We start from the raw sequence: 25,293 nt of genomic DNA, 5'->3' as shown, positions 1-25,293 counted from the left end.
TGTTTACACCTAGTGATGTCAGTGGTATTGAGTGACATCACAGCACAGTGCTAAGGCTCCTGGGCCTGGACACAGCAGCGGCTGCAATATCTCAACGGAGAATACGTTTATATATATGTGTGTGTGTGCGCGTATATATATATATATATATATATATATATATATATATATATATATATTCTCCGCCGAAATCACTTTTAAACCCATTTCCACCTTTTTTTCCCTTCTCTTCCTCTTACTTTTTTTTCACGTTTTTTTACGTTTTTCTCCTTTTCGCCTCTTTTCTGGGCGTATTATTCTTCTTTTTCTTCTTTTTTTTTCGTCTAATGCATACCCCATCAGTGCAGCAATGCTTATTCAATACCGCCAGCAGATGGAGACACTGGGGGATAATTTTCTAAGGATTTATACTGATTTTTCCTGTCTGAATTTGTCGCACAGAAAGTTGCAGGCCAAATATGTGTGACATTTCTGCGACTTTAGCTTCTAGAGCATTTTTACAACATTATACATAGGTGCTGAATACATAAAAAGCGACTGTTCAGCGACAGACAAGTCGCATCGGCTGAAAGTAGGCCAGAATGTCAGTCCATGTTGGAGCAGGTTTAGATACAGTCTAAAGCATAGATCTCAAAGTCTGTGCACAGAATTTAGCAAGGGCCTCGCACCTTCTGATGCATCAGGTAGGTGCACTATAGCATAGCCTAACCCTCTGTACTTTGGTCTATATTGATGCGGGACATAGACAGCCAGCTGATGACCAATCCATTAGTGCAATGGATGGCTGGAAGCATTTGTCTTTGCCTTTGCAATACCACAGAAGCAATGCATGGTCAATGTACAGCAATGACACACCTGTGTGAACAGCCAGGAGACCCCCCCATGTTATGTTACATAGTTACATAGTTAGTACGGTCGAAAAAAGACATATGTCCATCAAGTTCAACCAGGGAATTAAGGGGTAGGGGTGTGGCGCGATATTGGGGAAGGGATGAGATTTTATATTTCTTCATAAGCATTAATCTTATTTTGTCAATTAGGAACATTCAGCACCCACCCGCTATCAAGGCAGCTGCCTATCATGTCATGCCCTACCTGCACAGGTGTGCTGGCTACTCAAATGATCCAATTAAGGAGGCCATTTAGTCAGCAGCAGCAGAAGTCCTGTGCCTGGACGCTCCAACAGCGGCCAGACACAAGCAGAAGCAGCAGAAGCAGCAGCAGCACCACCTTTTGTTTTTTGGCTGCAGCAGCAGCAGCAGCAGCAGCAAGGCCCACAGGGCTGGCTAGCTGGCTAGCCAGCAAGCAGGTAGCAATGAAAGTAGGAATCTTTCTTTTTAACCCTGTAAGGGGGTGGTGCACTGTACCCGAAGATACTGCCATATCGGGTCAATGCATAGGGCGACGGAAGCAAGCTTCGAAATCGGCCCCCGTTCTCAAAAATCCATTTAATATATGGTCCCCAGATAGGGGACGTATCAGATATTAAACTGATAAGAACAGATACTACACTTGATCTTAGCCAAAAGGCCGAGAAGCGATAACCGTGAAAGGGGCGGGCCCAACAAGGTCCCCTTCATGGGCACTATCACTGCTTGCTGTCAGGGAGGCTGCCAGACAATTTTCCATGCACACTCTGGGCTGGGGGGCAGTCAACCACCAGTACACACAGCAGAACCTAAACCCATACCATTATTGCTAAGCAGCAAGACAGGGGCCCATTGCACTCCCACGGGGCCTTTTTAAATGCAATCCATAACCCGGATTTGCCAGGAACCCTTCTTACTCCTCCTACTTGCATGTGACACTGGGCTTAGGATCTGCATAGGAAACACACACACAAGCACACACCTACCTTTGTTGCCTGCAGATGCCTCCTTGGCTGTCCCCAAACGGTATCAAACCAACACCCACGGGAAGCTGTAAGCATAGAGGACATGCCTGCACCCCATTGGACTTACCTGTGTGGGTTAAATCCGGGTTATTTGACAACCTATGGCGGTGATGGTTCTGCTCAGGCAGAGCAGTGCTGATGCTCCTCATAAAGCTGTCGCTGCTGTGAAGGTTCTAGGTGACATCACAATCCCTATGGTTACATACACAACAAAGCTGGGTTGTTGTTGTTTACACTCTGCAAGGCCTGTGGAAGTGAGTGACATCATAGCACTGTAGTTCTGAGGGTTCTAGATGGATGCAACAATCTCCTGTTGCTTCTATGAAGGCCATAATAGACGACATCACCAAACAGCTCCATAGTCACATACACAGCAAAGGAGAGATGTTGTTTACACCTAGTGATGTCAGTGGTATTGAGTGACATCACAGCACAGTGCTAAGGCTCCTGGGCCTGGACACAGCAGCGGCTGCAATATCTCAACGGAGAATACGTTTATATATATGTGTGTGTGTGCGCGTATATATATATATATATATATATATATATATATATATATATATTTCTCCGCCGAAATCACTTTTAAACCCATTTCCACCTTTTTTTCCCTTCTCTTCCTCTTACTTTTTTTTTTACGTTTTTTTACGTTTTTCTCCTTTTCGCCTCTTTTCTGGGCGTATTATTCTTCTTTTTCTTCTTTTTTTTCGTCTAATGCATACCCCATCAGTGCAGCAATGCTTATTCAATACCGCCAGCAGATGGAGACACTGGGGGATAATTTTCTAAGGATTTATACTGATTTTTCCTGTCTGAATTTGTCGCACAGAAAGTTGCAGGCCAAATATGTGTGACATTTCTGCGACTTTAGCTTCTAGAGCATTTTTACAACATTATACATAGGTGCTGAATACATAAAAAGCGACTGTTCAGCGACAGACAAGTCGCATCGGCTGAAAGTAGGCCAGAATGTCAGTCCATGTTGGAGCAGGTTTAGATACAGTCTAAAGCATAGATCTCAAAGTCTGTGCACAGAATTTAGCAAGGGCCTCGCACCTTCTGATGCATCAGGTAGGTGCACTATAGCATAGCCTAACCCTCTGTACTTTGGTCTATATTGATGCGGGACATAGACAGCCAGCTGATGACCAATCCATTAGTGCAATGGATGGCTGGAAGCATTTGTCTTTGCCTTTGCAATACCACAGAAGCAATGCATGGTCAATGTACAGCAATGACACACCTGTGTGAACAGCCAGGAGACCCCCCCATGTTATGTTACATAGTTACATAGTTAGTACGGTCGAAAAAAGACATATGTCCATCAAGTTCAACCAGGGAATTAAGGGGTAGGGGTGTGGCGCGATATTGGGGAAGGGATGAGATTTTATATTTCTTCATAAGCATTAATCTTATTTTGTCAATTAGGAACATTCAGCACCCACCCGCTATCAAGGCAGCTGCCTATCATGTCATGCCCTACCTGCACAGGTGTGCTGGCTACTCAAATGATCCAATTAAGGAGGCCATTTAGTCAGCAGCAGCAGAAGTCCTGTGCCTGGACGCTCCAACAGCGGCCAGACACAAGCAGAAGCAGCAGAAGCAGCAGCAGCACCACCTTTTGTTTTTTGGCTGCAGCAGCAGCAGCAGCAGCAGCAAGGCCCACAGGGCTGGCTAGCTGGCTAGCCAGCAAGCAGGTAGCAATGAAAGTAGGAATCTTTCTTTTTAACCCTGTAAGGGGGTGGTGCACTGTACCCGAAGATACTGCCATATCGGGTCAATGCATAGGGCGACGGAAGCAAGCTTCGAAATCGGCCCCCGTTCTCAAAAATCCATTTAATATATGGTCCCCAGATAGGGGACGTATCAGATATTAAACTGATAAGAACAGATACTACACTTGATCTTAGCCAAAAGGCCGAGAAGCGATAACCGTGAAAGGGGCGGGCCCAACAAGGTCCCCTTCATGGGCACTATCACTGCTTGCTGTCAGGGAGGCTGCCAGACAATTTTCCATGCACACTCTGGGCTGGGGGGCAGTCAACCACCAGTACACACAGCAGAACCTAAACCCATACCATTATTGCTAAGCAGCAAGACAGGGGCCCATTGCACTCCCACGGGGCCTTTTTAAATGCAATCCATAACCCGGATTTGCCAGGAACCCTTCTTACTCCTCCTACTTGCATGTGACACTGGGCTTAGGATCTGCATAGGAAACACACACACAAGCACACACCTACCTTTGTTGCCTGCAGATGCCTCCTTGGCTGTCCCCAAACGGTATCAAACCAACACCCACGGGAAGCTGTAAGCATAGAGGACATGCCTGCACCCCATTGGACTTACCTGTGTGGGTTAAATCCGGGTTATTTGACAACCTATGGCGGTGATGGTTCTGCTCAGGCAGAGCAGTGCTGATGCTCCTCATAAAGCTGTCGCTGCTGTGAAGGTTCTAGGTGACATCACAAATCCCTATGGTTACATACACAACAAAGCTGGGTTGTTGTTGTTTACACTCTGCAAGGCCTGTGGAAGTGAGTGACATCATAGCACTGTAGTTCTGAGGGTTCTAGATGGATGCAACAATCTCCTGTTGCTTCTATGAAGGCCATAATAGACGACATCACCAAACAGCTCCATAGTCACATACACAGCAAAGGAGAGATGTTGTTTACACCTAGTGATGTCAGTGGTATTGAGTGACATCACAGCACAGTGCTAAGGCTCCTGGGCCTGGACACAGCAGCGGCTGCAATATCTCAACGGAGAATACGTTTATATATATGTGTGTGTGTGCGCGTATATATATATATATATATTTCTCCGCCGAAATCACTTTTAAACCCATTTCCACCTTTTTTTCCCTTCTCTTCCTCTTACTTTTTTTTCACGTTTTTTTACGTTTTTCTCCTTTTCGCCTCTTTTCTGGGCGTATTATTCTTCTTTTTCTTCTTTTTTTTCGTCTAATGCATACCCCATCAGTGCAGCAATGCTTATTCAATACCGCCAGCAGATGGAGACACTGGGGGATAATTTTCTAAGGATTTATACTGATTTTTCCTGTCTGAATTTGTCGCACAGAAAGTTGCAGGCCAAATATGTGTGACATTTCTGCGACTTTAGCTTCTAGAGCATTTTTACAACATTATACATAGGTGCTGAATACATAAAAAGCGACTGTTCAGCGACAGACAAGTCGCATCGGCTGAAAGTAGGCCAGAATGTCAGTCCATGTTGGAGCAGGTTTAGATACAGTCTAAAGCATAGATCTCAAAGTCTGTGCACAGAATTTAGCAAGGGCCTCGCACCTTCTGATGCATCAGGTAGGTGCACTATAGCATAGCCTAACCCTCTGTACTTTGGTCTATATTGATGCGGGACATAGACAGCCAGCTGATGACCAATCCATTAGTGCAATGGATGGCTGGAAGCATTTGTCTTTGCCTTTGCAATACCACAGAAGCAATGCATGGTCAATGTACAGCAATGACACACCTGTGTGAACAGCCAGGAGACCCCCCCATGTTATGTTACATAGTTACATAGTTAGTACGGTCGAAAAAAGACATATGTCCATCAAGTTCAACCAGGGAATTAAGGGGTAGGGGTGTGGCGCGATATTGGGGAAGGGATGAGATTTTATATTTCTTCATAAGCATTAATCTTATTTTGTCAATTAGGAACATTCAGCACCCACCCGCTATCAAGGCAGCTGCCTATCATGTCATGCCCTACCTGCACAGGTGTGCTGGCTACTCAAATGATCCAATTAAGGAGGCCATTTAGTCAGCAGCAGCAGAAGTCCTGTGCCTGGACGCTCCAACAGCGGCCAGACACAAGCAGAAGCAGCAGAAGCAGCAGCAGCACCACCTTTTGTTTTTTGGCTGCAGCAGCAGCAGCAGCAGCAGCAAGGCCCACAGGGCTGGCTAGCTGGCTAGCCAGCAAGCAGGTAGCAATGAAAGTAGGAATCTTTCTTTTTAACCCTGTAAGGGGGTGGTGCACTGTACCCGAAGATACTGCCATATCGGGTCAATGCATAGGGCGACGGAAGCAAGCTTCGAAATCGGCCCCCGTTCTCAAAAATCCATTTAATATATGGTCCCCAGATAGGGGACGTATCAGATATTAAACTGATAAGAACAGATACTACACTTGATCTTAGCCAAAAGGCCGAGAAGCGATAACCGTGAAAGGGGCGGGCCCAACAAGGTCCCCTTCATGGGCACTATCACTGCTTGCTGTCAGGGAGGCTGCCAGACAATTTTCCATGCACACTCTGGGCTGGGGGGCAGTCAACCACCAGTACACACAGCAGAACCTAAACCCATACCATTATTGCTAAGCAGCAAGACAGGGGCCCATTGCACTCCCACGGGGCCTTTTTAAATGCAATCCATAACCCGGATTTGCCAGGAACCCTTCTTACTCCTCCTACTTGCATGTGACACTGGGCTTAGGATCTGCATAGGAAACACACACACAAGCACACACCTACCTTTGTTGCCTGCAGATGCCTCCTTGGCTGTCCCCAAACGGTATCAAACCAACACCCACGGGAAGCTGTAAGCATAGAGGACATGCCTGCACCCCATTGGACTTACCTGTGTGGGTTAAATCCGGGTTATTTGACAACCTATGGCGGTGATGGTTCTGCTCAGGCAGAGCAGTGCTGATGCTCCTCATAAAGCTGTCGCTGCTGTGAAGGTTCTAGGTGACATCACAATCCCTATGGTTACATACACAACAAAGCTGGGTTGTTGTTGTTTACACTCTGCAAGGCCTGTGGAAGTGAGTGACATCATAGCACTGTAGTTCTGAGGGTTCTAGATGGATGCAACAATCTCCTGTTGCTTCTATGAAGGCCATAATAGACGACATCACCAAACAGCTCCATAGTCACATACACAGCAAAGGAGAGATGTTGTTTACACCTAGTGATGTCAGTGGTATTGAGTGACATCACAGCACAGTGCTAAGGCTCCTGGGCCTGGACACAGCAGCGGCTGCAATATCTCAACGGAGAATACGTTTATATATATGTGTGTGTGTGCGCGTATATATATATATATATATATATATATATATATATATATATTTCTCCGCCGAAATCACTTTTAAACCCATTTCCACCTTTTTTTCCCTTCTCTTCCTCTTACTTTTTTTTCACGTTTTTTTACGTTTTTCTCCTTTTCGCCTCTTTTCTGGGCGTATTATTCTTCTTTTTCTTCTTTTTTTTCGTCTAATGCATACCCCATCAGTGCAGCAATGCTTATTCAATACCGCCAGCAGATGGAGACACTGGGGGATAATTTTCTAAGGATTTATACTGATTTTTCCTGTCTGAATTTGTCGCACAGAAAGTTGCAGGCCAAATATGTGTGACATTTCTGCGACTTTAGCTTCTAGAGCATTTTTACAACATTATACATAGGTGCTGAATACATAAAAAGCGACTGTTCAGCGACAGACAAGTCGCATCGGCTGAAAGTAGGCCAGAATGTCAGTCCATGTTGGAGCAGGTTTAGATACAGTCTAAAGCATAGATCTCAAAGTCTGTGCACAGAATTTAGCAAGGGCCTCGCACCTTCTGATGCATCAGGTAGGTGCACTATAGCATAGCCTAACCCTCTGTACTTTGGTCTATATTGATGCGGGACATAGACAGCCAGCTGATGACCAATCCATTAGTGCAATGGATGGCTGGAAGCATTTGTCTTTGCCTTTGCAATACCACAGAAGCAATGCATGGTCAATGTACAGCAATGACACACCTGTGTGAACAGCCAGGAGACCCCCCCATGTTATGTTACATAGTTACATAGTTAGTACGGTCGAAAAAAGACATATGTCCATCAAGTTCAACCAGGGAATTAAGGGGTAGGGGTGTGGCGCGATATTGGGGAAGGGATGAGATTTTATATTTCTTCATAAGCATTAATCTTATTTTGTCAATTAGGAACATTCAGCACCCACCCGCTATCAAGGCAGCTGCCTATCATGTCATGCCCTACCTGCACAGGTGTGCTGGCTACTCAAATGATCCAATTAAGGAGGCCATTTAGTCAGCAGCAGCAGAAGTCCTGTGCCTGGACGCTCCAACAGCGGCCAGACACAAGCAGAAGCAGCAGAAGCAGCAGCAGCACCACCTTTTGTTTTTTGGCTGCAGCAGCAGCAGCAGCAGCAGCAAGGCCCACAGGGCTGGCTAGCTGGCTAGCCAGCAAGCAGGTAGCAATGAAAGTAGGAATCTTTCTTTTTAACCCTGTAAGGGGGTGGTGCACTGTACCCGAAGATACTGCCATATCGGGTCAATGCATAGGGCGACGGAAGCAAGCTTCGAAATCGGCCCCCGTTCTCAAAAATCCATTTAATATATGGTCCCCAGATAGGGGACGTATCAGATATTAAACTGATAAGAACAGATACTACACTTGATCTTAGCCAAAAGGCCGAGAAGCGATAACCGTGAAAGGGGCGGGCCCAACAAGGTCCCCTTCATGGGCACTATCACTGCTTGCTGTCAGGGAGGCTGCCAGACAATTTTCCATGCACACTCTGGGCTGGGGGGCAGTCAACCACCAGTACACACAGCAGAACCTAAACCCATACCATTATTGCTAAGCAGCAAGACAGGGGCCCATTGCACTCCCACGGGGCCTTTTTAAATGCAATCCATAACCCGGATTTGCCAGGAACCCTTCTTACTCCTCCTACTTGCATGTGACACTGGGCTTAGGATCTGCATAGGAAACACACACACAAGCACACACCTACCTTTGTTGCCTGCAGATGCCTCCTTGGCTGTCCCCAAACGGTATCAAACCAACACCCACGGGAAGCTGTAAGCATAGAGGACATGCCTGCACCCCATTGGACTTACCTGTGTGGGTTAAATCCGGGTTATTTGACAACCTATGGCGGTGATGGTTCTGCTCAGGCAGAGCAGTGCTGATGCTCCTCATAAAGCTGTCGCTGCTGTGAAGGTTCTAGGTGACATCACAATCCCTATGGTTACATACACAACAAAGCTGGGTTGTTGTTGTTTACACTCTGCAAGGCCTGTGGAAGTGAGTGACATCATAGCACTGTAGTTCTGAGGGTTCTAGATGGATGCAACAATCTCCTGTTGCTTCTATGAAGGCCATAATAGACGACATCACCAAACAGCTCCATAGTCACATACACAGCAAAGGAGAGATGTTGTTTACACCTAGTGATGTCAGTGGTATTGAGTGACATCACAGCACAGTGCTAAGGCTCCTGGGCCTGGACACAGCAGCGGCTGCAATATCTCAACGGAGAATACGTTTATATATATGTGTGTGTGTGCGCGTATATATATATATATATATATATAATATATATATATATTTCTCCGCCGAAATCACTTTTAAACCCATTTCCACCTTTTTTTCCCTTCTCTTCCTCTTACTTTTTTTTCACGTTTTTTTACGTTTTTCTCCTTTTCGCCTCTTTTCTGGGCGTATTATTCTTCTTTTTCTTCTTTTTTTTCGTCTAATGCATACCCCATCAGTGCAGCAATGCTTATTCAATACCGCCAGCAGATGGAGACACTGGGGGATAATTTTCTAAGGATTTATACTGATTTTTCCTGTCTGAATTTGTCGCACAGAAAGTTGCAGGCCAAATATGTGTGACATTTCTGCGACTTTAGCTTCTAGAGCATTTTTACAACATTATACATAGGTGCTGAATACATAAAAAGCGACTGTTCAGCGACAGACAAGTCGCATCGGCTGAAAGTAGGCCAGAATGTCAGTCCATGTTGGAGCAGGTTTAGATACAGTCTAAAGCATAGATCTCAAAGTCTGTGCACAGAATTTAGCAAGGGCCTCGCACCTTCTGATGCATCAGGTAGGTGCACTATAGCATAGCCTAACCCTCTGTACTTTGGTCTATATTGATGCGGGACATAGACAGCCAGCTGATGACCAATCCATTAGTGCAATGGATGGCTGGAAGCATTTGTCTTTGCCTTTGCAATACCACAGAAGCAATGCATGGTCAATGTACAGCAATGACACACCTGTGTGAACAGCCAGGAGACCCCCCCATGTTATGTTACATAGTTACATAGTTAGTACGGTCGAAAAAAGACATATGTCCATCAAGTTCAACCAGGGAATTAAGGGGTAGGGGTGTGGCGCGATATTGGGGAAGGGATGAGATTTTATATTTCTTCATAAGCATTAATCTTATTTTGTCAATTAGGAACATTCAGCACCCACCCGCTATCAAGGCAGCTGCCTATCATGTCATGCCCTACCTGCACAGGTGTGCTGGCTACTCAAATGATCCAATTAAGGAGGCCATTTAGTCAGCAGCAGCAGAAGTCCTGTGCCTGGACGCTCCAACAGCGGCCAGACACAAGCAGAAGCAGCAGAAGCAGCAGCAGCACCACCTTTTGTTTTTTGGCTGCAGCAGCAGCAGCAGCAGCAGCAAGGCCCACAGGGCTGGCTAGCTGGCTAGCCAGCAAGCAGGTAGCAATGAAAGTAGGAATCTTTCTTTTTAACCCTGTAAGGGGGTGGTGCACTGTACCCGAAGATACTGCCATATCGGGTCAATGCATAGGGCGACGGAAGCAAGCTTCGAAATCGGCCCCCGTTCTCAAAAATCCATTTAATATATGGTCCCCAGATAGGGGACGTATCAGATATTAAACTGATAAGAACAGATACTACACTTGATCTTAGCCAAAAGGCCGAGAAGCGATAACCGTGAAAGGGGCGGGCCCAACAAGGTCCCCTTCATGGGCACTATCACTGCTTGCTGTCAGGGAGGCTGCCAGACAATTTTCCATGCACACTCTGGGCTGGGGGGCAGTCAACCACCAGTACACACAGCAGAACCTAAACCCATACCATTATTGCTAAGCAGCAAGACAGGGGCCCATTGCACTCCCACGGGGCCTTTTTAAATGCAATCCATAACCCGGATTTGCCAGGAACCCTTCTTACTCCTCCTACTTGCATGTGACACTGGGCTTAGGATCTGCATAGGAAACACACACACAAGCACACACCTACCTTTGTTGCCTGCAGATGCCTCCTTGGCTGTCCCCAAACGGTATCAAACCAACACCCACGGGAAGCTGTAAGCATAGAGGACATGCCTGCACCCCATTGGACTTACCTGTGTGGGTTAAATCCGGGTTATTTGACAACCTATGGCGGTGATGGTTCTGCTCAGGCAGAGCAGTGCTGATGCTCCTCATAAAGCTGTCGCTGCTGTGAAGGTTCTAGGTGACATCACAATCCCTATGGTTACATACACAACAAAGCTGGGTTGTTGTTGTTTACACTCTGCAAGGCCTGTGGAAGTGAGTGACATCATAGCACTGTAGTTCTGAGGGTTCTAGATGGATGCAACAATCTCCTGTTGCTTCTATGAAGGCCATAATAGACGACATCACCAAACAGCTCCATAGTCACATACACAGCAAAGGAGAGATGTTGTTTACACCTAGTGATGTCAGTGGTATTGAGTGACATCACAGCACAGTGCTAAGGCTCCTGGGCCTGGACACAGCAGCGGCTGCAATATCTCAACGGAGAATACGTTTATATATATGTGTGTGTGTGCGCGTATATATATATATATATATATATATATATATATATATATATATTTCTCCGCCGAAATCACTTTTAAACCCATTTCCACCTTTTTTTCCCTTCTCTTCCTCTTACTTTTTTTTCACGTTTTTTTACGTTTTTCTCCTTTTCGCCTCTTTTCTGGGCGTATTATTCTTCTTTTTCTTCTTTTTTTTCGTCTAATGCATACCCCATCAGTGCAGCAATGCTTATTCAATACCGCCAGCAGATGGAGACACTGGGGGATAATTTTCTAAGGATTTATACTGATTTTTCCTGTCTGAATTTGTCGCACAGAAAGTTGCAGGCCAAATATGTGTGACATTTCTGCGACTTTAGCTTCTAGAGCATTTTTACAACATTATACATAGGTGCTGAATACATAAAAAGCGACTGTTCAGCGACAGACAAGTCGCATCGGCTGAAAGTAGGCCAGAATGTCAGTCCATGTTGGAGCAGGTTTAGATACAGTCTAAAGCATAGATCTCAAAGTCTGTGCACAGAATTTAGCAAGGGCCTCGCACCTTCTGATGCATCAGGTAGGTGCACTATAGCATAGCCTAACCCTCTGTACTTTGGTCTATATTGATGCGGGACATAGACAGCCAGCTGATGACCAATCCATTAGTGCAATGGATGGCTGGAAGCATTTGTCTTTGCCTTTGCAATACCACAGAAGCAATGCATGGTCAATGTACAGCAATGACACACCTGTGTGAACAGCCAGGAGACCCCCCCATGTTATGTTACATAGTTACATAGTTAGTACGGTCGAAAAAAGACATATGTCCATCAAGTTCAACCAGGGAATTAAGGGGTAGGGGTGTGGCGCGATATTGGGGAAGGGATGAGATTTTATATTTCTTCATAAGCATTAATCTTATTTTGTCAATTAGGAACATTCAGCACCCACCCGCTATCAAGGCAGCTGCCTATCATGTCATGCCCTACCTGCACAGGTGTGCTGGCTACTCAAATGATCCAATTAAGGAGGCCATTTAGTCAGCAGCAGCAGAAGTCCTGTGCCTGGACGCTCCAACAGCGGCCAGACACAAGCAGAAGCAGCAGAAGCAGCAGCAGCACCACCTTTTGTTTTTTGGCTGCAGCAGCAGCAGCAGCAGCAGCAAGGCCCACAGGGCTGGCTAGCTGGCTAGCCAGCAAGCAGGTAGCAATGAAAGTAGGAATCTTTCTTTTTAACCCTGTAAGGGGGTGGTGCACTGTACCCGAAGATACTGCCATATCGGGTCAATGCATAGGGCGACGGAAGCAAGCTTCGAAATCGGCCCCCGTTCTCAAAAATCCATTTAATATATGGTCCCCAGATAGGGGACGTATCAGATATTAAACTGATAAGAACAGATACTACACTTGATCTTAGCCAAAAGGCCGAGAAGCGATAACCGTGAAAGGGGCGGGCCCAACAAGGTCCCCTTCATGGGCACTATCACTGCTTGCTGTCAGGGAGGCTGCCAGACAATTTTCCATGCACACTCTGGGCTGGGGGGCAGTCAACCACCAGTACACACAGCAGAACCTAAACCCATACCATTATTGCTAAGCAGCAAGACAGGGGCCCATTGCACTCCCACGGGGCCTTTTTAAATGCAATCCATAACCCGGATTTGCCAGGAACCCTTCTTACTCCTCCTACTTGCATGTGACACTGGGCTTAGGATCTGCATAGGAAACACACACACAAGCACACACCTACCTTTGTTGCCTGCAGATGCCTCCTTGGCTGTCCCCAAACGGTATCAAACCAACACCCACGGGAAGCTGTAAGCATAGAGGACATGCCTGCACCCCATTGGACTTACCTGTGTGGGTTAAATCCGGGTTATTTGACAACCTATGGCGGTGATGGTTCTGCTCAGGCAGAGCAGTGCTGATGCTCCTCATAAAGCTGTCGCTGCTGTGAAGGTTCTAGGTGACATCACAATCCCTATGGTTACATACACAACAAAGCTGGGTTGTTGTTGTTTACACTCTGCAAGGCCTGTGGAAGTGAGTGACATCATAGCACTGTAGTTCTGAGGGTTCTAGATGGATGCAACAATCTCCTGTTGCTTCTATGAAGGCCATAATAGACGACATCACCAAACAGCTCCATAGTCACATACACAGCAAAGGAGAGATGTTGTTTACACCTAGTGATGTCAGTGGTATTGAGTGACATCACAGCACAGTGCTAAGGCTCCTGGGCCTGGACACAGCAGCGGCTGCAATATCTCAACGGAGAATACGTTTATATATATGTGTGTGTGTGCGCGTATATATATATATATATATATATATATATATATATATATATATATATATATATATTTCTCCGCCGAAATCACTTTTAAACCCATTTCCACCTTTTTTTCCCTTCTCTTCCTCTTACTTTTTTTTCACGTTTTTTTACGTTTTTCTCCTTTTCGCCTCTTTTCTGGGCGTATTATTCTTCTTTTTCTTCTTTTTTTTCGTCTAATGCATACCCCATCAGTGCAGCAATGCTTATTCAATACCGCCAGCAGATGGAGACACTGGGGGATAATTTTCTAAGGATTTATACTGATTTTTCCTGTCTGAATTTGTCGCACAGAAAGTTGCAGGCCAAATATGTGTGACATTTCTGCGACTTTAGCTTCTAGAGCATTTTTACAACATTATACATAGGTGCTGAATACATAAAAAGCGACTGTTCAGCGACAGACAAGTCGCATCGGCTGAAAGTAGGCCAGAATGTCAGTCCATGTTGGAGCAGGTTTAGATACAGTCTAAAGCATAGATCTCAAAGTCTGTGCACAGAATTTAGCAAGGGCCTCGCACCTTCTGATGCATCAGGTAGGTGCACTATAGCATAGCCTAACCCTCTGTACTTTGGTCTATATTGATGCGGGACATAGACAGCCAGCTGATGACCAATCCATTAGTGCAATGGATGGCTGGAAGCATTTGTCTTTGCCTTTGCAATACCACAGAAGCAATGCATGGTCAATGTACAGCAATGACACACCTGTGTGAACAGCCAGGAGACCCCCCCATGTTATGTTACATAGTTACATAGTTAGTACGGTCGAAAAAAGACATATGTCCATCAAGTTCAACCAGGGAATTAAGGGGTAGGGGTGTGGCGCGATATTGGGGAAGGGATGAGATTTTATATTTCTTCATAAGCATTAATCTTATTTTGTCAATTAGGAACATTCAGCACCCACCCGCTATCAAGGCAGCTGCCTATCATGTCATGCCCTACCTGCACAGGTGTGCTGGCTACTCAAATGATCCAATTAAGGAGGCCATTTAGTCAGCAGCAGCAGAAGTCCTGTGCCTGGACGCTCCAACAGCGGCCAGACACAAGCAGAAGCAGCAGAAGCAGCAGCAGCACCACCTTTTGTTTTTTGGCTGCAGCAGCAGCAGCAGCAGCAGCAAGGCCCACAGGGCTGGCTAGCTGGCTAGCCAGCAAGCAGGTAGCAATGAAAGTAGGAATCTTTCTTTTTAACCCTGTAAGGGGGTGGTGCACTGTACCCGAAGATACTGCCATATCGGGTCAATGCATAGGGCGACGGAAGCAAGCTTCGAAATCGGCCCCCGTTCTCAAAAATCCATTTAATATATGGTCCCCAGATAGGGGACGTATCAGATATTAAACTGATAAGAACAGATACTACACTTGATCTTAGCCAAAAGGCCGAGAAGCGATAACCGTGAAAGGGGCGGGCCCAACAAGGTCCCCTTCATGGGCACTATCACTGCTTGCTGTCAGGGAGGCTGCCAGACAATTTTCCATGCACACTCTGGGCTGGGGGGCAGTCAACCACCAGTACACACAGCAGAACCTAAACCCATACCATTATTGCTAAGCAGCAAGACAGGGGCCCATTGCACTCCCACGGGGCCTTTTTAAATGCAATCCATAACCCGGATTTGCCAGGAACCCTTCTTACTCCTCCTACTTGCATGTGACACTGGGCTTAGGATCTGCATAGGAAACACACACACAAGCACACACCTACCTTTGTTGCCTGCAGATGCCTCCTTGGCTGTCCCCAAACGGTATCAAACCAACACCCACGGGAAGCTGTAAGCATAGAGGACATGCCTGCACCCCATTGGACTTACCTGTGTGGGTTAAATCCGGGTTATTTGACAACCTATGGCGGTGATGGTTCTGCTCAGGCAGAGCAGTGCTGATGCTCCTCATAAAGCTGTCGCTGCTGTGAAGGTTCTAGGTGACATCACAATCCCTATGGTTACATACACAACAAAGCTGGGTTGTTGTTGTTTACACTCTGCAAGGCCTGTGGAAGTGAGTGACATCATAGCACTGTAGTTCTGAGGGTTCTAGATGGATGCAACAATCTCCTGTTGCTTCTATGAAGGCCATAATAGACGACATCACCAAACAGCTCCATAGTCACATACACAGCAAAGGAGAGATGTTGTTTACACCTAGTGATGTCAGTGGTATTGAGTGACATCACAGCACAGTGCTAAGGCTCCTGGGCCTGGACACAGCAGCGGCTGCAATATCTCAACGGAGAATACGTTTATATATATGTGTGTGTGTGCGCGTATATATATATATATATATATATATATATATATATATATATATATATATTCTCCGCCGAAATCACTTTTAAACCCATTTCCACCTTTTTTTCCCTTCTCTTCCTCTTACTTTTTTTTCACGTTTTTTTACGTTTTTCTCCTTTTCGCCTCTTTTCTGGGCGTATTATTCTTCTTTTTCTTCTTTTTTTTCGTCTAATGCATACCCCATCAGTGCAGCAATGCTTATTCAATACCGCCAGCAGATGGAGACACTGGGGGATAATTTTCTAAGGATTTATACTGATTTTTCCTGTCTGAATTTGTCGCACAGAAAGTTGCAGGCCAAATATGTGTGACATTTCTGCGACTTTAGCTTCTAGAGCATTTTTACAACATTATACATAGGTGCTGAATACATAAAAAGCGACTGTTCAGCGACAGACAAGTCGCATCGGCTGAAAGTAGGCCAGAATGTCAGTCCATGTTGGAGCAGGTTTAGATACAGTCTAAAGCATAGATCTCAAAGTCTGTGCACAGAATTTAGCAAGGGCCTCGCACCTTCTGATGCATCAGGTAGGTGCACTATAGCATAGCCTAACCCTCTGTACTTTGGTCTATATTGATGCGGGACATAGACAGCCAGCTGATGACCAATCCATTAGTGCAATGGATGGCTGGAAGCATTTGTCTTTGCCTTTGCAATACCACAGAAGCAATGCATGGTCAATGTACAGCAATGACACACCTGTGTGAACAGCCAGGAGACCCCCCCATGTTATGTTACATAGTTACATAGTTAGTACGGTCGAAAAAAGACATATGTCCATCAAGTTCAACCAGGGAATTAAGGGGTAGGGGTGTGGCGCGATATTGGGGAAGGGATGAGATTTTATATTTCTTCATAAGCATTAATCTTATTTTGTCAATTAGGAACATTCAGCACCCACCCGCTATCAAGGCAGCTGCCTATCATGTCATGCCCTACCTGCACAGGTGTGCTGGCTACTCAAATGATCCAATTAAGGAGGCCATTTAGTCAGCAGCAGCAGAAGTCCTGTGCCTGGACGCTCCAACAGCGGCCAGACACAAGCAGAAGCAGCAGAAGCAGCAGCAGCACCACCTTTTGTTTTTTGGCTGCAGCAGCAGCAGCAGCAGCAGCAAGGCCCACAGGGCTGGCTAGCTGGCTAGCCAGCAAGCAGGTAGCAATGAAAGTAGGAATCTTTCTTTTTAACCCTGTAAGGGGGTGGTGCACTGTACCCGAAGATACTGCCATATCGGGTCAATGCATAGGGCGACGGAAGCAAGCTTCGAAATCGGCCCCCGTTCTCAAAAATCCATTTAATATATGGTCCCCAGATAGGGGACGTATCAGATATTAAACTGATAAGAACAGATACTACACTTGATCTTAGCCAAAAGGCCGAGAAGCGATAACCGTGAAAGGGGCGGGCCCAACAAGGTCCCCTTCATGGGCACTATCACTGCTTGCTGTCAGGGAGGCTGCCAGACAATTTTCCATGCACACTCTGGGCTGGGGGGCAGTCAACCACCAGTACACACAGCAGAACCTAAACCCATACCATTATTGCTAAGCAGCAAGACAGGGGCCCATTGCACTCCCACGGGGCCTTTTTAAATGCAATCCATAACCCGGATTTGCCAGGAACCCTTCTTACTCCTCCTACTTGCATGTGACACTGGGCTTAGGATCTGCATAGGAAACACACACACAAGCACACACCTACCTTTGTTGCCTGCAGATGCCTCCTTGGCTGTCCCCAAACGGTATCAAACCAACACCCACGGGAAGCTGTAAGCATAGAGGACATGCCTGCACCCCATTGGACTTACCTGTGTGGGTTAAATCCGGGTTATTTGACAACCTATGGCGGTGATGGTTCTGCTCAGGCAGAGCAGTGCTGATGCTCCTCATAAAGCTGTCGCTGCTGTGAAGGTTCTAGGTGACATCACAATCCCTATGGTTACATACACAACAAAGCTGGGTTGTTGTTGTTTACACTCTGCAAGGCCTGTGGAAGTGAGTGACATCATAGCACTGTAGTTCTGAGGGTTCTAGATGGATGCAACAATCTCCTGTTGCTTCTATGAAGGCCATAATAGACGACATCACCAAACAGCTCCATAGTCACATACACAGCAAAGGAGAGATGTTGTTTACACCTAGTGATGTCAGTGGTATTGAGTGACATCACAGCACAGTGCTAAGGCTCCTGGGCCTGGACACAGCAGCGGCTGCAATATCTCAACGGAGAATACGTTTATATATATGTGTGTGTGTGCGCGTATATATATATATATATATATATATATATATATATATATATATATATTTCTCCGCCGAAATCACTTTTAAACCCATTTCCACCTTTTTTTCCCTTCTCTTCCTCTTACTTTTTTTTCACGTTTTTTTACGTTTTTCTCCTTTTCGCCTCTTTTCTGGGCGTATTATTCTTCTTTTTCTTCTTTTTTTTCGTCTAATGCATACCCCATCAGTGCAGCAATGCTTATTCAATACCGCCAGCAGATGGAGACACTGGGGGATAATTTTCTAAGGATTTATACTGATTTTTCCTGTCTGAATTTGTCGCACAGAAAGTTGCAGGCCAAATATGTGTGACATTTCTGCGACTTTAGCTTCTAGAGCATTTTTACAACATTATACATAGGTGCTGAATACATAAAAAGCGACTGTTCAGCGACAGACAAGTCGCATCGGCTGAAAGTAGGCCAGAATGTCAGTCCATGTTGGAGCAGGTTTAGATACAGTCTAAAGCATAGATCTCAAAGTCTGTGCACAGAATTTAGCAAGGGCCTCGCACCTTCTGATGCATCAGGTAGGTGCACTATAGCATAGCCTAACCCTCTGTACTTTGGTCTATATTGATGCGGGACATAGACAGCCAGCTGATGACCAATCCATTAGTGCAATGGATGGCTGGAAGCATTTGTCTTTGCCTTTGCAATACCACAGAAGCAATGCATGGTCAATGTACAGCAATGACACACCTGTGTGAACAGCCAGGAGACCCCCCCATGTTATGTTACATAGTTACATAGTTAGTACGGTCGAAAAAAGACATATGTCCATCAAGTTCAACCAGGGAATTAAGGGGTAGGGGTGTGGCGCGATATTGGGGAAGGGATGAGATTTTATATTTCTTCATAAGCATTAATCTTATTTTGTCAATTAGGAACATTCAGCACCCACCCGCTATCAAGGCAGCTGCCTATCATGTCATGCCCTACCTGCACAGGTGTGCTGGCTACTCAAATGATCCAATTAAGGAGGCCATTTAGTCAGCAGCAGCAGAAGTCCTGTGCCTGGACGCTCCAACAGCGGCCAGACACAAGCAGAAGCAGCAGAAGCAGCAGCAGCACCACCTTTTGTTTTTTGGCTGCAGCAGCAGCAGCAGCAGCAGCAAGGCCCACAGGGCTGGCTAGCTGGCTAGCCAGCAAGCAGGTAGCAATGAAAGTAGGAATCTTTCTTTTTAACCCTGTAAGGGGGTGGTGCACTGTACCCGAAGATACTGCCATATCGGGTCAATGCATAGGGCGACGGAAGCAAGCTTCGAAATCGGCCCCCGTTCTCAAAAATCCATTTAATATATGGTCCCCAGATAGGGGACGTATCAGATATTAAACTGATAAGAACAGATACTACACTTGATCTTAGCCAAAAGGCCGAGAAGCGATAACCGTGAAAGGGGCGGGCCCAACAAGGTCCCCTTCATGGGCACTATCACTGCTTGCTGTCAGGGAGGCTGCCAGACAATTTTCCATGCACACTCTGGGCTGGGGGGCAGTCAACCACCAGTACACACAGCAGAACCTAAACCCATACCATTATTGCTAAGCAGCAAGACAGGGGCCCATTGCACTCCCACGGGGCCTTTTTAAATGCAATCCATAACCCGGATTTGCCAGGAACCCTTCTTACTCCTCCTACTTGCATGTGACACTGGGCTTAGGATCTGCATAGGAAACACACACACAAGCACACACCTACCTTTGTTGCCTGCAGATGCCTCCTTGGCTGTCCCCAAACGGTATCAAACCAACACCCACGGGAAGCTGTAAGCATAGAGGACATGCCTGCACCCCATTGGACTTACCTGTGTGGGTTAAATCCGGGTTATTTGACAACCTATGGCGGTGATGGTTCTGCTCAGGCAGAGCAGTGCTGATGCTCCTCATAAAGCTGTCGCTGCTGTGAAGGTTCTAGGTGACATCACAATCCCTATGGTTACATACACAACAAAGCTGGGTTGTTGTTGTTTACACTCTGCAAGGCCTGTGGAAGTGAGTGACATCATAGCACTGTAGTTCTGAGGGTTCAAGATGGATGCAACAATCTCCTGTTGCTTCTATGAAGGCCGTAATAGACGACATCACCAAACAGCTCCATAGTCACATACACAGCAAAGGAGAGATGTTGTTTACACCTAGTGATGTCAGTGGTATTGAGTGACATCACAGCACAGTGCTAAGGCTCCTGGGCCTGGACACAGCAGCGGCTGCAATATCTCAACGGAGAATACGTTTATATATATGTGTGTGTGTGCGCGTATATATATATATATATATATATATATATATATATATATATATATATTTCTCCGCCGAAATCACTTTTAAACCCATTTCCACCTTTTTTTCCCTTCTCTTCCTCTTACTTTTTTTTCACGTTTTTTTACGTTTTTCTCCTTTTCGCCTCTTTTCTGGGCGTATTATTCTTCTTTTTCTTCTTTTTTTTCGTCTAATGCATACCCCATCAGTGCAGCAATGCTTATTCAATACCGCCAGCAGATGGAGACACTGGGGGATAATTTTCTAAGGATTTATACTGATTTTTCCTGTCTGAATTTGTCGCACAGAAAGTTGCAGGCCAAATATGTGTGACATTTCTGCGACTTTAGCTTCTAGAGCATTTTTACAACATTATACATAGGTGCTGAATACATAAAAAGCGACTGTTCAGCGACAGACAAGTCGCATCGGCTGAAAGTAGGCCAGAATGTCAGTCCATGTTGGAGCAGGTTTAGATACAGTCTAAAGCATAGATCTCAAAGTCTGTGCACAGAATTTAGCAAGGGCCTCGCACCTTCTGATGCATCAGGTAGGTGCACTATAGCATAGCCTAACCCTCTGTACTTTGGTCTATATTGATGCGGGACATAGACAGCCAGCTGATGACCAATCCATTAGTGCAATGGATGGCTGGAAGCATTTGTCTTTGCCTTTGCAATACCACAGAAGCAATGCATGGTCAATGTACAGCAATGACACACCTGTGTGAACAGCCAGGAGACCCCCCCATGTTATGTTACATAGTTACATAGTTAGTACGGTCGAAAAAAGACATATGTCCATCAAGTTCAACCAGGGAATTAAGGGGTAGGGGTGTGGCGCGATATTGGGGAAGGGATGAGATTTTATATTTCTTCATAAGCATTAATCTTATTTTGTCAATTAGGAACATTCAGCACCCACCCGCTATCAAGGCAGCTGCCTATCATGTCATGCCCTACCTGCACAGGTGTGCTGGCTACTCAAATGATCCAATTAAGGAGGCCATTTAGTCAGCAGCAGCAGAAGTCCTGTGCCTGGACGCTCCAACAGCGGCCAGACACAAGCAGAAGCAGCAGAAGCAGCAGCAGCACCACCTTTTGTTTTTTGGCTGCAGCAGCAGCAGCAGCAGCAGCAAGGCCCACAGGGCTGGCTAGCTGGCTAGCCAGCAAGCAGGTAGCAATGAAAGTAGGAATCTTTCTTTTTAACCCTGTAAGGGGGTGGTGCACTGTACCCGAAGATACTGCCATATCGGGTCAATGCATAGGGCGACGGAAGCAAGCTTCGAAATCGGCCCCCGTTCTCAAAAATCCATTTAATATATGGTCCCCAGATAGGGGACGTATCAGATATTAAACTGATAAGAACAGATACTACACTTGATCTTAGCCAAAAGGCCGAGAAGCGATAACCGTGAAAGGGGCGGGCCCAACAAGGTCCCCTTCATGGGCACTATCACTGCTTGCTGTCAGGGAGGCTGCCAGACAATTTTCCATGCACACTCTGGGCTGGGGGGCAGTCAACCACCAGTACACACAGCAGAACCTAAACCCATACCATTATTGCTAAGCAGCAAGACAGGGGAGCATTGCACTCCCACGGGGCCTTTTTAAATGCAATCCATAACCCGGATTTGCCAGGAACCCTTCTTACTCCTCCTACTTGCATGTGACACTGGGCTTAGGATCTGCATAGGAAACACACACACAAGCACACACCTACCTTTGTTGCCTGCAGATGCCTCCTTGGCTGTCCCCAAACGGTATCAAACCAACACCCACGGGAAGCTGTAAGCATAGAGGACATGCCTGCACCCCATTGGACTTACCTGTGTGGGTTAAATCCGGGTTATTTGACAACCTATGGCGGTGATGGTTCTGCTCAGGCAGAGCAGTGCTGATGCTCCTCATAAAGCTGTCGCTGCTGTGAAGGTTCTAGGTGACATCACAATCCCTATGGTTACATACACAACAAAGCTGGGTTGTTGTTGTTTACACTCTGCAAGGCCTGTGGAAGTGAGTGACATCATAGCACTGTAGTTCTGAGGGTTCTAGATGGATGCAACAATCTCCTGTTGCTTCTATGAAGGCCATAATAGACGACATCACCAAACAGCTCCATAGTCACATACACAGCAAAGGAGAGATGTTGTTTACACCTAGTGATGTCAGTGGTATTGAGTGACATCACAGCACAGTGCTAAGGCTCCTGGGCCTGGACACAGCAGCGGCTGCAATATCTCAACGGAGAATACGTTTATATATATGTGTGTGTGTGCGCGTATATATATATATATATATATATATATATATATATATATATATTTCTCCGCCGAAATCACTTTTAAACCCATTTCCACCTTTTTTTCCCTTCTCTTCCTCTTACTTTTTTTTCACGTTTTTTTACGTTTTTCTCCTTTTCGCCTCTTTTCTGGGCGTATTATTCTTCTTTTTCTTCTTTTTTTTCGTCTAATGCATACCCCATCAGTGCAGCAATGCTTATTCAATACCGCCAGCAGATGGAGACACTGGGGGATAATTTTCTAAGGATTTATACTGATTTTTCCTGTCTGAATTTGTCGCACAGAAAGTTGCAGGCCAAATATGTGTGACATTTCTGCGACTTTAGCTTCTAGAGCATTTTTACAACATTATACATAGGTGCTGAATACATAAAAAGCGACTGTTCAGCGACAGACAAGTCGCATCGGCTGAAAGTAGGCCAGAATGTCAGTCCATGTTGGAGCAGGTTTAGATACAGTCTAAAGCATAGATCTCAAAGTCTGTGCACAGAATTTAGCAAGGGCCTCGCACCTTCTGATGCATCAGGTAGGTGCACTATAGCATAGCCTAACCCTCTGTACTTTGGTCTATATTGATGCGGGACATAGACAGCCAGCTGATGACCAATCCATTAGTGCAATGGATGGCTGGAAGCATTTGTCTTTGCCTTTGCAATACCACAGAAGCAATGCATGGTCAATGTACAACAATGACACACCTGTGTGAACAGCCAGGAGACCCCCCCATGTTATGTTACATAGTTACATAGTTAGTACGGTCGAAAAAAGACATATGTCCATCAAGTTCAACCAGGGAATTAAGGGGTAGGGGTGTGGCGCGATATTGGGGAAGGGATGAGATTTTATATTTCTTCATAAGCATTAATCTTATTTTGTCAATTAGGAACATTCAGCACCCACCCGCTATCAAGGCAGCTGCCTATCATGTCATGCCCTACCTGCACAGGTGTGCTGGCTACTCAAATGATCCAATTAAGGAGGCCATTTAGTCAGCAGCAGCAGAAGTCCTGTGCCTGGACGCTCCAACAGCGGCCAGACACAAGCAGAAGCAGCAGAAGCAGCAGCAGCACCACCTTTTGTTTTTTGGCTGCAGCAGCAGCAGCAGCAGCAAGGCCCACAGGGCTGGCTAGCTGGCTAGCCAGCAAGCAGGTAGCAATGAAAGTAGGAATCTTTCTTTTTAACCCTGTAAGGGGGTGGTGCACTGTACCCGAAGATACTGCCATATCGGGTCAATGCATAGGGCGACGGAAGCAAGCTTCGAAATCGGCCCCCGTTCTCAAAAATCCATTTAATATATGGTCCCCAGATAGGGGACGTATCAGATATTAAACTGATAAGAACAGATACTACACTTGATCTTAGCCAAAAGGCCGAGAAGCGATAACCGTGAAAGGGGCGGGCCCAACAAGGTCCCCTTCATGGGCACTATCACTGCTTGCTGTCAGGGAGGCTGCCAGACAATTTTCCATGCACACTCTGGGCTGGGGGGCAGTCAACCACCAGTACACACAGCAGAACCTAAACCCATACCATTATTGCTAAGCAGCAAGACAGGGGCCCATTGCACTCCCACGGGGCCTTTTTAAATGCAATCCATAACCCGGATTTGCCAGGAACCCTTCTTACTCCTCCTACTTGCATGTGACACTGGGCTTAGGATCTGCATAGGAAACACACACACAAGCACACACCTACCTTTGTTGCCTGCAGATGCCTCCTTGGCTGTCCCCAAACGGTATCAAACCAACACCCACGGGAAGCTGTAAGCATAGAGGACATGCCTGCACCCCATTGGACTTACCTGTGTGGGTTAAATCCGGGTTATTTGACAACCTATGGCGGTGATGGTTCTGCTCAGGCAGAGCAGTGCTGATGCTCCTCATAAAGCTGTCGCTGCTGTGAAGGTTCTAGGTGACATCACAATCCCTATGGTTACATACACAACAAAGCTGGGTTGTTGTTGTTTACACTCTGCAAGGCCTGTGGAAGTGAGTGACATCATAGCACTGTAGTTCTGAGGGTTCTAGATGGATGCAACAATCTCCTGTTGCTTCTATGAAGGCCATAATAGACGACATCACCAAACAGCTCCATAGTCACATACACAGCAAAGGAGAGATGTTGTTTACACCTAGTGATGTCAGTGGTATTGAGTGACATCACAGCACAGTGCTAAGGCTCCTGGGCCTGGACACAGCAGCGGCTGCAATATCTCAACGGAGAATACGTTTATATATATGTGTGTGTGTGCGCGTATATATATATATATATATATATATATATATATATATATATATTTCTCCGCCGAAATCACTTTTAAACCCATTTCCACCTTTTTTTCCCTTCTCTTCCTCTTACTT

General features: G+C 46.0%; 11 non-coding genes across 11 annotated transcripts; all 11 read right to left on the bottom strand.

Annotated features, from left to right (window-relative positions):
* Positions 1-1,351: 1,351 nt before the first annotated feature.
* On the bottom strand, positions 1,352-1,542 carry LOC130322870 (U2 spliceosomal RNA). The gene has a single exon (XR_008868294.1). It is a non-coding gene; the product is annotated as a U2 spliceosomal RNA (small nuclear RNA).
* A 2,088-nt stretch (positions 1,543-3,630) lies between these two features.
* On the bottom strand, positions 3,631-3,821 carry LOC130322869 (U2 spliceosomal RNA). The gene has a single exon (XR_008868293.1). It is a non-coding gene; the product is annotated as a U2 spliceosomal RNA (small nuclear RNA).
* A 2,064-nt stretch (positions 3,822-5,885) lies between these two features.
* On the bottom strand, positions 5,886-6,076 carry LOC130322868 (U2 spliceosomal RNA). The gene has a single exon (XR_008868292.1). It is a non-coding gene; the product is annotated as a U2 spliceosomal RNA (small nuclear RNA).
* Positions 6,077-8,161: 2,085 nt separating this feature from the next.
* LOC130322867 (U2 spliceosomal RNA) lies at positions 8,162-8,352 on the bottom strand. The gene has a single exon (XR_008868291.1). It is a non-coding gene; the product is annotated as a U2 spliceosomal RNA (small nuclear RNA).
* A 2,082-nt stretch (positions 8,353-10,434) lies between these two features.
* LOC130322866 (U2 spliceosomal RNA) lies at positions 10,435-10,625 on the bottom strand. Its single transcript, XR_008868290.1, has one exon. It is a non-coding gene; the product is annotated as a U2 spliceosomal RNA (small nuclear RNA).
* A 2,087-nt stretch (positions 10,626-12,712) lies between these two features.
* On the bottom strand, positions 12,713-12,903 carry LOC130322865 (U2 spliceosomal RNA). The gene has a single exon (XR_008868289.1). It is a non-coding gene; the product is annotated as a U2 spliceosomal RNA (small nuclear RNA).
* A 2,099-nt stretch (positions 12,904-15,002) lies between these two features.
* LOC130322864 (U2 spliceosomal RNA) lies at positions 15,003-15,193 on the bottom strand. Its single transcript, XR_008868288.1, has one exon. It is a non-coding gene; the product is annotated as a U2 spliceosomal RNA (small nuclear RNA).
* A 2,092-nt stretch (positions 15,194-17,285) lies between these two features.
* LOC130322863 (U2 spliceosomal RNA) lies at positions 17,286-17,476 on the bottom strand. The gene has a single exon (XR_008868287.1). It is a non-coding gene; the product is annotated as a U2 spliceosomal RNA (small nuclear RNA).
* A 2,091-nt stretch (positions 17,477-19,567) lies between these two features.
* On the bottom strand, positions 19,568-19,758 carry LOC130322860 (U2 spliceosomal RNA). The gene has a single exon (XR_008868285.1). It is a non-coding gene; the product is annotated as a U2 spliceosomal RNA (small nuclear RNA).
* A 2,091-nt stretch (positions 19,759-21,849) lies between these two features.
* On the bottom strand, positions 21,850-22,040 carry LOC130322859 (U2 spliceosomal RNA). Its single transcript, XR_008868284.1, has one exon. It is a non-coding gene; the product is annotated as a U2 spliceosomal RNA (small nuclear RNA).
* Positions 22,041-24,124: 2,084 nt separating this feature from the next.
* Positions 24,125-24,315, bottom strand: LOC130322858 (U2 spliceosomal RNA). Its single transcript, XR_008868283.1, has one exon. It is a non-coding gene; the product is annotated as a U2 spliceosomal RNA (small nuclear RNA).
* Positions 24,316-25,293: the final 978 nt, after the last annotated feature.

This window comes from Hyla sarda, unplaced genomic scaffold, assembly GCF_029499605.1.
Source record: "Hyla sarda isolate aHylSar1 unplaced genomic scaffold, aHylSar1.hap1 scaffold_238, whole genome shotgun sequence".
Lineage (NCBI taxonomy): Eukaryota > Metazoa > Chordata > Amphibia > Anura > Hylidae > Hyla > Hyla sarda.
The sequence above is the reverse complement of the archived record's forward strand: the minus strand, read 5'-3'. Positions and strand labels throughout refer to the sequence as shown.